General features: G+C 35.5%; 1 long non-coding RNA gene across 1 annotated transcript in view; it reads right to left on the reverse strand.

Moving 5' to 3' along the window:
• The window catches only part of LOC130053379 (uncharacterized), a 50,029-nt gene that overhangs the window by 12,481 nt on the left and 23,254 nt on the right, over positions 1 to 14,294 (reverse strand). Inside the window, exon 3 of the long non-coding RNA XR_008801950.1 lies at positions 8,734 to 8,751. This is a non-coding gene — a long non-coding RNA (uncharacterized LOC130053379). The remainder of the gene's footprint in view (positions 1 to 8,733; positions 8,752 to 14,294) is intronic.

Genomic DNA, 14,294 nt, shown 5'->3' on the forward strand with positions numbered 1-14,294 from the left:
AAATGAATATATAAGGAGCAATGTAAATTTCTAAAAGTTGAAATGAAAGTTCATAAAGTGGGGATATAGGTCAAACTACTGATGTTGCATACAAGAATTCGAGCAAATTAATTTTGATTTTTTAAGAATGAAGGTTGCATTTGGATAGTCATGGTTGTTGCAAGTAAAATGTAAACTCATATCTCATATTTTACAGATTTTTTATACATAAAATGTTTGTCGCAATGATAGGTGAAATGCATGTTGGTAAAGTTTTCGCGAACACCAAGAAATTTGATGCAAAGCGAGGGACCAAACAAATCCAGTGGCGAGGGAAAAGTATAGCAACATGCGTAGTACATGTTTCACACGAGTAACTGATTTAAGAGACGTGTGCTTGTTACTCCAATATATATATATATATATATATATATATATATATATATATAATGCATTAAAAACACAAGGTTTATATGGTGCACAAAATGTATTTACTCTGTGAATGATATTAACAAGTCCCAGATTTACACTATTAATGTTTCAACAAGTCAGACGACACATCTCAATTTCAAACAAAATATCATTATATTGGCCCACACAACAGCATGGGTGTCTAATTGGTCGAAGGGATGGTATGACGACTGTATTGCAAATCAGAACCAGGAGAGATAACCGGATACCGATATAAGAATATAAAACGGGCAAACTGGTGGCCCCGTGATATTCACATGCGCTGGAAAATCCTAATGTGTGATGATTTTGGACCTATCTGATGTCCCTGTTCCTCTGCGGAATTGCTGCCGGTTAATAGTACTGTAATACTTTAATGTACCACCCGAGGCACTCCAGGCACATTCTCCCCTCCGATTAAAACATGTGGAGAAAGAAATAAAGCCGCCGTGATGATAGCATGTCGCCAACCCATATTTGGCATTATATCATATACAAATTCCTAACTTGGCGCCCAATTTCGCATAGCCCTCATTCGTACAAGGCAAATGCAAAGAAACAATTGACCAAATGTCCTTCATCTTCCCTGGTCCGAACCACACAGAAAATGCGACAACGAAGGCGGTAAATGATTGATGTGGCCATTATATAGCCTGGATTGTGTTTCCAGCCATATACCAGAGGTGCTGCATCTGTAAAGATGAAAAGACCAAGCGCAGATTACTGCAGATTCAGGATTTACAAACGGACATGTAACGTAGTAAAATAAGAGGGTTTGTGGGTGGTTTTGGGGTGCTGACCTTTGCGTTGATGATGTGGGAAAAGAAAGTGTAGGGCAAATGAGATTAAATAACACATTATGGGATTGAATAAAGTTATAATGATTTGACCTTTACCTTATTCAATGTTGGTAGTATGCATTAATGACGGTTTGTATGACGAGGAAACACCCATATGGTATCACAAATCAATAGCGATCAATTTGATGTGGGAATAAAATGTTCAGCATTAATTTAACAAATATTGGCGTCCCGCTCTCTCTTATATATTATATATGTATGTATATATATATATATATATATATATATATATATATATATATATATATATATATAAAAGATGTATATGACGCAGAAAATTTATTAATGTATTCATGATTTACATTGTGACATTAACCACACTAGCATCAGATCAGAATTTCACACAAAAATGTAGTACCAGTACTTTCATGTACCGCCCGAGGCACTCCAGACAGTCTCCCTTCCGTTTAAAGAGATGGACAGAAAAACCAAACGGTGCAGAGGTTAGCGAGTCTCCAATCCGTATTTGACATTGTACATTACCAAATTCCTACCTTAGCGACCAACTTAGCCCTCCGTTGTACAAAACAGATGGGAGAAACAACGAACCAGATGAGATTTTAATATTCTTTTATTTCCCCTTATCCGCCATCAGCTATCGATATAATGGGCTCACCATGACCTCAGCACATATTTCACAAAAACATGCATACCGCAACGATGAAAGCGAGTTAACACTTATGCTCACATTAACTTGATTAGCATTTGGGTCAGATTATATACGTAAGTAGCGTTGGCAAAATTAGCAAATGGGTTCCATCATACCTAAACAAACCATGATTATGTACTAAACTTTTGGGATGGCTAATGATGGACCTCCTACCTTAACAATTGCAACAGCTGTTCTGCAGTTGACCATTTTTGGCTTTTGATCAATTTTCTTATTCCTAGCCAATAGTCTTGGAAAAATACTCAACCAGACAAGTTTGGTTTGGGGCATAAGGGAATGATACCTGAGAAAAGTGCATTGAATGTCCTGTCTCGGAATTTTGCTGTTTAACTCTTCTGAGACCAGATCATTTGATCCTAGGTAAATCACCAGGATATCTGGAGGTGGGTGTGACTTAAAGAGGTGAAGAGTGCAGGGACTGAGATAAAGGCACTTCATTCCACGTATGGAGTGGCATTGAACTGTTGTTGGATTACCGAGGTTTTCTACCTCCATATTGACTATCATATTCGTGTGTCGAATATAAAATGGATGATCCCATGATCCATATGTTTTTGTTGCCAATAATGTTTTTGTATGGGTCAGAGAAAGTAGTAGATTTGGTTATAAACAGTAAAAATATTGGGACGGACTGGAGGGGGTATAAAACTGAGGACTGTGTCAAGGGTATTGAAATATTTGGAGAAAATAAGTTCTAATATATGTGATGTATACATTGGATTTCATGATCACGGAATCAGAGTAGTAATTGCCAAAGACCCAGTGGGCCTCCTGCGCTGTCATTAAAACGTTGAAGATTTGTATCCGATACCCAGTTTGAAATGACCGTTACTAATCATAGTCTTGGAGAGAAGATAGCCATATATGTACATCAACCATGATAGCCTTACTTACTGTTACTTTGTGGTGTTGCTTTAGAATACTCGAAGTTACATCGATAGGTGTGCGGCAGAATGTCCGGCAGGAGGATATAATCCTGTATGCGCACCTGAGAACTCAGATGAGAGACTGCATTGACCTTAGAGCAAAATGACTGTATTGTTTCCTTGATTTTAGTCAGTTTCTCCCTTGGGAGTATTGTTACTATTTGTTGAGTGTCCAACTCGATGTTAAACAAATGTTGACAGTGAATGGAGCTGTTGTCTTCTCGGTAATTAAGACCCCACTATCTCAGTAGATCTAAATGCTGATAAGGTATTAACACACGGCTAAGAATTTGGGGGCCCGGCAAATGGGAAATCGTCTAAATAGTGAAGGATGTTTGGATTCCGCGATTAATTTTGAGCTATCCAGTAATGAATGGAGCGCAGTTGTAAATCTTTCCAAGATGGGACAGATAATGGAAGCTCCAAATGGGAGTATTTCATCAAAGAAATACCTGTTTTGAAATCTAAAACCCAAGTGTTCAAAATCTACGGAATTCATTGAGAAAAATTTAAAGGCCTACTTGATGTCGGATTTAGCAAGCAGGGTGCCCTGACCAACTACCGCCACAATGACAACTGCGTCATCGATGCATGAATAGTGAACTGAGCATTCTGACTGTTGGGTATAATGATTAATTGACTGGTTTTCATGATATGAAACATGGTGTATTAGAAGGAAATCCCTATCCTTTTTGGTACTAGCTATAACGGAGAAATGTGCATATTAGTGTAATGTGGTTGATCAAAAAGACCTCGAATGTACAACTGTTCTAAATCATTACGGGGTTTTTTGTTGAGCTATATGTGGGTTTTAGATGATACTTGTGGGATTTTTCGAATCTTTGAAACTTTGTAGACCAACATATTGAATGTGAAAACCATCATTAACACCGTTGATGAGTATTAACCATTGGCTATATATTTTAGGTATATATTTAACTTGTGATGTTAACTGGAGGTTTACGAAGGATTTATATCTGATTCATTGGCAGGATGGTTTTCTCAATATATTCTCTGCATGTTTGTTTAAATCTGCAATTGGGAAAACATAATAAGCTTTAATCTGGTTGAATAGATGACCTGTGGCTAATGGTCTTTTGCCGACGATGTTTGTTGACCGAGTCTGGCTTTGGGTTTATTTTTTCTTTAATATGACCGTAGTACGACTATGCGAGAGAAGATCAGTGACATATAAAGACCAGAGGTTGTAATTTATATGATCTCAGGGAAAACTTGGGTCATTGGCCATTGTAAGTCTAAATTGTTCCTCGTATTTAATACAATCGGATGAACGGTTTGCTACAAGGCGCACGTCCCTGATACATTTCAGTAAATATTGTGCTTAGGTAGGGAATTTTTTCATTGAAACTTTTGAAAGTTAATGTCCACCTATTTATGTTGAGATACACATTGGACGTTTGTTTCACAGGACATATGCGACCATTTTTAAAACATCTTAATCCCCTTGCGATTCAGAGTAGTTTTGCAGCTCCCGTGCAGATTTTGCAAGCATAGATATGACAATATTTTTTTCTTGCCAGAGTTTTTGTTTTAAAGTGTGAGGTACATGAGTTGACAATGAATCAAAATAACTAAGGATTGTTGTAAGTTGGAAAACATTAATTTCGAAGACAGACTGGAATGATAGAAAATTATCTAAATCCAACTGATGGCTATTGATTACTGACTCACCACTTGACATGTTATTTCCGTCCCATGATTTAGCCGCGTTGACAAGGGCATCAGGTGTTCCTGTGCTTTGATGTTTCTTAGGAAATGGAATCTGAGTTCTAAAACGGCCCCGGACTGGAAGGTGAGAACCCCTGCTCAAATGCCTTTCTTTCTGAAAGAGTTCGCACTTTCTCGCGAGTTGATTGAATGATTGTGGGATTTTTGATTGGATTTTCTCTGCGATTTTTAGCTGATGGTATCTGTGTTGATGATGATGAAAGGAAGTGTAGGGCAAATGAGATTAGATACGTCAGGATTGGCGGGTATGGGATTGACTGAACAAACATTAAATTGTGTTTTAACTCATTCTGTTTTGAAAGTATGCATTAATGGCGACCTATATGAAGACGCAACACCCATATGGTATTGTAAATAATAGCAGTTAGTTTGATATGGAAATAAAATAATCATCATTAAACTGTGTGGTTTCTGTTTACTGTATTATAGCCCCTCTATCTTTTTATCTAAATCATCTATGCTTATCTTGGTTGATACAATTTTGTACTGGCTGGATTTGATAATTCGTACCCTCAAGAGAGGTTTACCTGTATTCAACAGTCATAAGAGTGTCCACAATGAACAGTTTTCAAGAATTGAAAGATGTTTTCTATACATTCTAAATTTCTTCATCCTCATTTCAGGAGTACCTGTCATGTCTTTTGAATGCTCTTAAGCGATAAAAAACTATCAAAACTACTCTTTTGAACAGGCTTTTGCTTAATGGTTAGGACTTTCATGGTTTTTAGACATTTTTTTTTAAATCTAACCAAAAACATATAACGTATGAAGAACATGGGTGACCAATAGAAACAGATGAGATAGAGTGATATTCAACCATCCCCGTGTCTTAATTAATGTTTTTGTTTTCACTTTACAAATTATTAAAATTTCTGAATGTGTCACTTTGCGAACGAAGCCGGAAAAAAAAACAAGATGGGGAGTACAAATTTATATTATTTTTATGAAGAGTTAAAGTGTTAGAGATGGAGAATAACGGATACTACATATGAGAGAGAGAGAGAGAGAGAGAGAGAGAGAGAGAGAGTACATCATCCAAGACAATAAAACTAATTTTTCATATTCATACTAATTAACTAAAACGTCATGTTCAAAAAATGTGACACCCTGTCCGTGATTATTACCAATCACTGTTAATTATTGCTTGAATAATTATATATACATAGACATGGTTACTTAGGCGGTGAATTAAAATTTTTGAAAGATGTAGTCTCATACCCGATTGATTGATTGTATCCTGCTTAACGTCTCTTTCGAGATTTTTTCATTCATATGGAGACGTCATCAAGACCGGTGAAGGGCTTCAAATTTAGGCCTTTACTCGGCGCTTACGGCAGTGAGAGTTTGTTTAGCGTGCCAAATCTACTGCGACACCGGGCATCCGTGTTTAAGGTCATCTCCGAGGACCTGTGACATTCACACTTGATGCCGAGCGTTTGGCGATGGAACTGGCACTACCTGTTTTAACAACTTAGGTCTGTCGTGGCCGAGATTCGAACCCCGGACTTCCGCACGTGTGGCGAACGCTCTAACCTCTAGGCCAAAGCGGCGGTTATCTCATACATGTAACCGCAACAGCGTTTGCATGCAAATTGAATAACAGGTGTTACGACTGGATAGTTAAGGGGCTACAGCTTTCACAAATAATAATTCTTTTCTGATATTTTTATTTCTAAAATCTTTTGAATGTGTTCATTTCTATCTATGTTTGTAATCTCCTGCTTCATCTTCCAGATAAGTACAATTAACGGAAGAGTCATGGAACAGCACATATAATATCATATCGTAAAAGAAAAGAGTGAATAATGCTGGGAAAATCTAATAGTACAATATTTGAATTAGATATCATAAACACCAATAATAAACAACTTTAAACGGTTCCTATCGTTTCAAATTAACCCAGTTGTAAACAGTGCACCTGTAATAAACATAGATGCGAGTCGGCCAAGTTGTCACTTCGAGAAATTGATAGTACAATTTTACTGCAAAAAGAAATACTGAAGATTATTTTGTATTTCAATTAATTCCTTGTGTTTGGTTGGCGATATTCACCACATTATAGACAAGGTTAACTTTTATAGGCGTCAATCTGATTAAAACCAGATCCTGAGATCCTCTCACTTGGATCGCTACACTAGGATCTGACGTAAGCCCATATATGGTCACGTCCGCATGACCTATCGTTAAGCCAATCAAATTGACCCTGTCGATTTATACCAACGATATTTTTTCTCCCATGAACCTTTGCGTCATTATTTACGTTAGAGATGCAAAAAAAAAAAAAATTAAAAATTTAAAAAAAAAAAAAAAAAAAATGGCTGCGCGTTTGACAGACGACTGCACACCTGTCAAAACATGCGATTTATACAACGTCTGTATTCTCTGTGGGTTTTCTTTCATTCAAACGCTAAAAAATCCCGATGGAGTTCACAATTCAAGGAAAATGGCTGCGATTGTTTGGTTTGAAAGAAAACATATCGCAGCTAGATGCGACGTCACAATGCACCGTTTACGTCGACTGGCGTTATATTCCTCGCGTTATTTAAGTAAACCATCTTGAAAACTATTCAATTCGTACCCGTCCCTATTCATACATAAATCTGAATTCACAATTAATTTAATTTGGGTATATTTCATATCGTACGTTTTGTTGTTTGAATGAACGGAATAGATTAGGCATTATTGCGAAAGTTTAAAATTCGTTATGCGAGAATATACAACTCTACAGTGTGGAATAAACTTCGTGGGAGAGAGATTTCAGCAATTTGTTTACGAATTGCCAGGAACCGCCTAAATAGCCATCATTGTCTGTATGGCGCAATCTGACTGGCTGATAGTTCTCATGAATATTCCAAGCGAAAGGTCATGCGGACGTAACCCTATATGGGGTTACGTCAGATCCTAGTGTAGCGATCTAAGTGAGCGGATCTCAGGATCTGGTTTTAATCAGATTGTATAGGCGTTGAATAAAATTCATTTACGAGTATGTTGTCCAGAATGGAAATTCTGAACACGTGCAGGAGATTCAGTTTCAGTAATGTAGTCCTTCTGGAGTTTTGATATTTAGATCCCCACAAATATATTGATATTAATTATTCCTATGTTGCGCATTGTGTAAACATGACATTGCAATTGTTTAAGGGTCTACATGTAGCTTTAGTAGTTCACTTATCATTTGCAATTCTATTTCTTTTTCGGAATGGAATTTGCTGTTCAAGAAAGTCAGATACAATCTATGTGATCTTTCAAAATGAAATTTAGTTTTAAAGTTTAAAGAATACTACTAATGACTTTATCCAATTCATGTCCTGACTTCCGAATCGAGTGTAATAAGAGTGTCGTGATACGTTTGTAAGTGCAGAAGCTTTGAATTGCATAAAATATGAATGGATCTGACAGTGAAGTTGTCATGGTTGAAATTGATTTGTTAAGTACATATTGAGCACGTTTATGTATGTTTGCCGATGTTTGCTTTCAGCAATTTTCAGTGTTAAAATGTTTAGAGAGTCTTAGATTATACTCTGGTAGTCCATTAAGATATAATATAAATATTACAAAACATTTCCCATAAAGAAAAGTATCTATCTACGTCGAGCACCCTAGAAGATTATATCGGAGATTTATCCCACTATATATATATATATATATATATATATATATATATATATATATTAATACAAGTTACATGTAAAATTCAAACCTATTTCGGGAATCGTACAAACATTCTTCGTATCCAGGGGATGAAAAATAATACGTTACAAAAAATGCCAGAAACGTTGCGCATGTCCTTCACGTTACTGAGGACAGGTTTGTATTTGTAACTCTTTTAGAAAGAATCCAACAAAGAACAATGCGACTTATTGAATGTTCCCTTTCTTTTCCATGTCGTTGCAGAACAAAAATATTAACATGCTCAAATAAAGTAATCAAACGGAAATTAATTCAATTGTCAAATCTTCTTTCAATTTTCTGCCAGTCTGGGTTCTATTTATTTACATATTCAGTAAACAGTTTACCAAAAACTACAATCACTAACATATGACATAATACTCTTCGCTTAGTGGTAAAATGTCAATAGTTCAATATCACAATATCATACCTCTTTCAGCCCGAAGCTCTGAAAAGGAATAAGAAATTGATTAGACGGTATTGAAAGCGATAATAGTATGACTCGTGTGAGCTAAAAATTAATATTGGGGTTTCATGAATATTTATGAGCATGACATTTCGTGATTTTTGTTTTACGAAATGAATTTCCCTTGACCCATAATACACCGATCCACAGTCTTAGCATAAACTCCGCCCGTCATAGCAATAACGGAGACTCGGTCAAAGAAAATAAACGATGGCGGCGACTACAAACGCTTTCGAGGTATTCTCGGTCAAATTGTTCTGAGTTTACTTTTAAAGTGTCATCATGTCATACCGTGTAAAGGAATGGGGTTGATTTTTTATAATTCATTTTTATTAACATGCTTTCAAATTATTTCATTCCACTCACGAAAATGTAAGAATAACAAAGAAATGTTGACGTTAGACTGACAATCCTCAGTCATTTTTCTAATGCTTGTGTGGTAGACGATTGCAAATGCCCTTGTCACATAGGCTGTTGGGATTTGTTTTCCATATATTTATTCAATAATTACATACCTTGGTCAGTAAATTGATTGTTAATATATTGTTATGATAGAAGTAAACGAAATGTCGCCGTTTCGGGAATTTCCGATATATAAGCCCATCCACTTACATACTGAAGACTTGTTATGGGGTAAAATATCAAAATTAGTTTTCCCACCCCAATTCTTCCCTTTTGAATAATTACAGCTATGTACATTTATAGTAATACTGGCCCCATAATAGATTGCAGCAATTGTCTGTGTTTAGCTATTCTCTAAATCACGAGTAACAATAATATCAACGAGTACAAGATGGTACCATGAATATTTTTGTTCAATACATTATCTGAAAAATGTGTTTATACAAGTAATAGCATTGGTATAAACTGTGCAATGATGTAAAGAGTTGCATATTTAGTGTCCACTCTCTCATTTTGCCCCCCCCCCCTTCCCCGTACATAAAGGAAAACAAATGAAAGACATTTATTCGTTTTTGTTTATTGAATTTGTTATGGAGAAATAACTGCTAAAATAACCCATCAAATAATCTAAAAAGTTTCAAAACCATGGCTTCCCCAGCCTAGTTTGTCCCCTTTCGACAAATCTTAGATCTGCCACTAATAAACATTTGAAACTAAATGGGCATTCTACAAAGCTTCCATGCACTTGTTTACGGTACTGACTAAAGCCCGGTCTCGGTCCCGGTCTTCGGTCTCGGTCCCGTGACTAAAACCCGGTCTTCGGTCCCGGTCCCAGATTTTTTTATTCGATAAAAACAGAATACATCAGAATATTTTAGCCCCAATTTCTCGTTAATTTAGATATGACATATCATGCCTGCATTCTGATAGTTGATTGATAATATTATTGTCGTCTTTCGTAAAATAATATGTGAAAACTCCGGACCGGTGGGACCGAGAAGTAAAAACAGTGCTAAAAGCCGGTCCCGGTCTTGATGTTTTTTTAATTTTTTTAAATAGCCGCTTTAATCTACCTTTTTATGAGAAAAAGATGAGTTTTATATTCAATGAAATTCCTTTGTATGCACATGTATGTTTCTGATTTATTGTATGTTTGTGTTTTATTCCAATTTTCCTTTTTAATGTCAAAATCGAACTCAACTACGTGATTTTTCTCTCCCAAATGAACGCGTTACAATACATTTTCATAAAAAGATAAGGGTGTGGAAGAGAAATGATATATATGTACTTATCCTGGTGTATTTGTTTGTAATTTACTGTTGGATGTAGTATTTACAAAGTCTTTTTTATATTTCATTTAGGTCAAACACCTGACCACACGATTGATAAAATTTTCAAATTCAATGTTGGTGTATTCCGAACCGGGTCTCTGTATATGTACATGTATTCTCTCTCTCTCTCTCTCTCTCTCTCTCTCTCTCTCTCTCTCTCTCTCTCTCTCTCTCTCATTTACGAGTGTATCGTGAGAATCGCATTAATTTGTTAAATTATGATGTTATATTAGTTGTTTTAATCAGGGAAGAAAAACCTCTATGTAAATATTAGAATAATACGTGCAAGATATGAGTCCAGAATGCACGATGTATGCAGTACTTTAAAAAAATATGTTCATTAGTGAAATTAAAAAAAAACAAAAACAAATATTGTTCTTAAATTTTATTATGATTATTGAAACATGATGAATAATTGTTGTTGATAGCGAAACAAAATTAATGTGCACTCTAGTCAACAACCCCTCCCCCGCCCCTTTCCAGAAAGATTTTGAATACAAGAATGATGCTTTTGAAAAGCAAATGTTATACCCCCGTAATCGGATATTTGGGGCGCATTTATATAGTTTTTGGTCCATCCGTCTGTTTGTCAGCAAAAACTTGAACCTTCGGCATAACTTTTGAATGCGTGTTGATAGGGTTTTCATATTTCACATGTGTACTCCTTGCGACAAGACCTTTCTTTACATGCAATTCTTCACTTTTCAAATTTGACCTACTTTTGAAAATCTTTAGCTTTAGCCATAACTCTTGAATGGTTAGTAAAAATACACCAGGGTATAAAATGCTTCACGCAGGCATACTTTTCAGGAAGTGTTAATAGTAGACCTTTTTGTATTTTCAAAACTGAAATTTATTTCTTAAATAAATTTACATGTATGTCTTGCATATTTATAAATGTAGATTTCATTGTTTGTAAATTTATCAGTTTATGTCAAATTTATGCACTTTGAAATATAAGATATTTTGAAAACAGGAAACCAACAGTTTTTGTGCAGCATAATTAATACATATATGTTTGCACATATACGTATATAACTATTCACAATAAATATAGTTACCACATAATATTACAGTAAAACATACCATAGATTATTTGAAGATCATCTAAAGTCAGAGGGTATCTTCTGTATAAGTATACAGAATCTGAGAATTTTTGGTGAGCATGTACTCTATGTATGACACACTTTTATAGATACTATAAATATATTAGGTGGACCTTTTTAAAAGCATTGTATCTAAAAGAACCACAACTGAAAAAAAAGCAAACTAAGTATGAAATAAGAAAGGAAAAAATATTTTATAGTTATTATTTATTGGTTATATACAACTATACCCATATAAAAAGATCGGGTTCGGAATACCAAACATGAATCTTTGAAAACTGATTTTGACAGGAATTGAAGAAATAAAATAAATGAACAAATAAACTAACTGTAAATTACAAACAAATACACCAGGATAAGTACATATATATTATTTTCCTTCTACATCCTTATCTTCTAATGAAAAGGTAGTGTAACGCGATCATTTGGGACAAAATGTCACGTACATGTACATGTAGTTGAGTTAGATTCTGACATAAATACATGTATAAACAATATTGGAATAAAAAACCTATACACACAATAAATATATGTATACAAAGGGATGCCATTGAGTATCACGTCCTTATTTTTTTTATGAAAAGGTAGATTAAAGCGGCTATTGAGGAAAAATGTCGAGACCGGGACCGGCTTTTAGCACTGTTTTATTTTCTCGGTCCCACCGGTCCCGGAGTTTTCACATATTATTTTACAAAAGAAGAAAGTAATATGATCAATTTACTATCAGAATGCAGGCATGAGATGCCATACCTAAGTTATTGAGAAATGGGGCTCAAATATCCTGATATATTCTGTTTTTATTGAATAAAAGTATCTGGGACCGGGACCGAAGACCGGGTTTTAGTCACGGGACCGAGACCGAAGACCGGGACCGAGACCGGGTTTTAATCAGTACCCTTGTTTACCCCATCAATAGTACCAGTTGAAGGGTTTTTAATTCATTTTAATTCAACCCGCGTCCGTTTCATCCATGCTATTTTTAATGTTGGAACTAACTTCAATGAAAAAGAAAAAAAAATATGTACAAAAATAAAATCAATAATCAACACCATTGACATTCAATAGCAATTTTAATAAAGCAATATAACGATCACAATCAATAAAGGTTTTTAACCTTCCAAATGAAAGATGATATGATATTCACCATGGATTCATGTAAAAATTGGAGGATGGTTGAATTTAACACGAGAAAATGGCATATTCAAAATCTTAATTGGGTGATTAAAACTGAAAAAAAAATTCCTTCACATACATAGTTAGAATAACATAATTGTGAATACTGTTGTTCACAGAAACATTGAACTGACCTCTCAATATTCGGTATCAGGAAAACTCGTACCCAGTGGAACCCGTAGCCAGGAGTACTGTTACCCAGACATTTGGATACGAGTTCTCCTGGAGAAGTCGTACCCGGGTACGTCTAAGAGAAGTCGTACCCATCAATATCTGCCTATCAACATGTTCCCTGTCCCGGGTTTAAATCACATATCTGATTACGTCAGCCAATGTTAACTGGTTCCCTATTGTGATCTCGCTTCTCCCAAGACCAGTTAACGTAAACCCGGGACAGGGAACATGTTGAAAATGGATTAAAAGCAAGTAATTGCTGATTTCCTTGTGATAGTTCTGTGTATTATTGTTAAATGTTTCAAAACAGCTTGTCTATTGCGTAAATCCAGGCACATCTGAGTCGAAAGGTCGGTCGAAGCATAAACCGTCACCGATTCCAGCATTTACATATTTTCCAGAATCAAAATATGTATGGTGTGAAGAGAAGTTGATGAAGGTTAAGACTTTCGACTTCTCTAAAGAGAATAACATTTTACATAACTTACTTTAAACAAGAGGCCCGTGGGTCACATCGCTCACCTGAGTCACCTTGGTCCATATCAGAAGATTTTCCATTTATATTTGCATGTAAAAATGTAGTCCCTATTATGGCCCCATTCTACCCCTGGAGGCCATGGTTTTCACAAACTCGAATTTATACTATGTCAGAAAGCTTTCATGTAAATGTGAACTTCTTTGGCCCAATGGTTCTTGAGAAGAAGATTTTTAAAGATTTTCTTTATATATTTGTATGTAAAACTTTGATCCCCCTTGTGGCCCCATACTACCTTCGGGGGCCATGGTTTTAACAAATTTGAGTGTGCATTATATCAGGAAGCTTTCATATAAATATCAGCTTTTCTGGCTGATATTTAAAGATTGTCCCTATATATTTGTATGTAAAATTTTGATCCCCAATTATGGCCCCATCCGACCCCCGGGGGCCATGATTTTAATAAACTTGAATCCACCCTTTGTCAGAAAGCTTTCATGTAAATCTTAACTATTTTGGCTCAGTGGTTCTTGAGAAGATGATTTTTAAAGATTTTCCCTATATCTTTGTATGTAAAACTTGGATCCCCTATTTTGGCCCCATCAGACCACCAGGGGCCAAGATTTTAACTAAATTGAATCTGTACTATATCAGAAAGCTTTCATATAAATCTCAGCTTTTCTGGCTCAGTGGGTCTTGAGAAGAAGATTTTTAAAGATGTTTCCTATATATTTGTATGTAAAGATTTGATCCTTTATTGTGACCCCATCCAACCTCTGGAGGCCATGATTTTAACAATTTAGAATCTGCACTACCTAATAAAGCTTATTTACAAATTTCATCTTTTCTGGCCCAGTGGTTCTT

Source organism: Ostrea edulis, chromosome 3 (assembly GCF_947568905.1).
Source record: "Ostrea edulis chromosome 3, xbOstEdul1.1, whole genome shotgun sequence".
Lineage (NCBI taxonomy): Eukaryota > Metazoa > Mollusca > Bivalvia > Ostreida > Ostreidae > Ostrea > Ostrea edulis.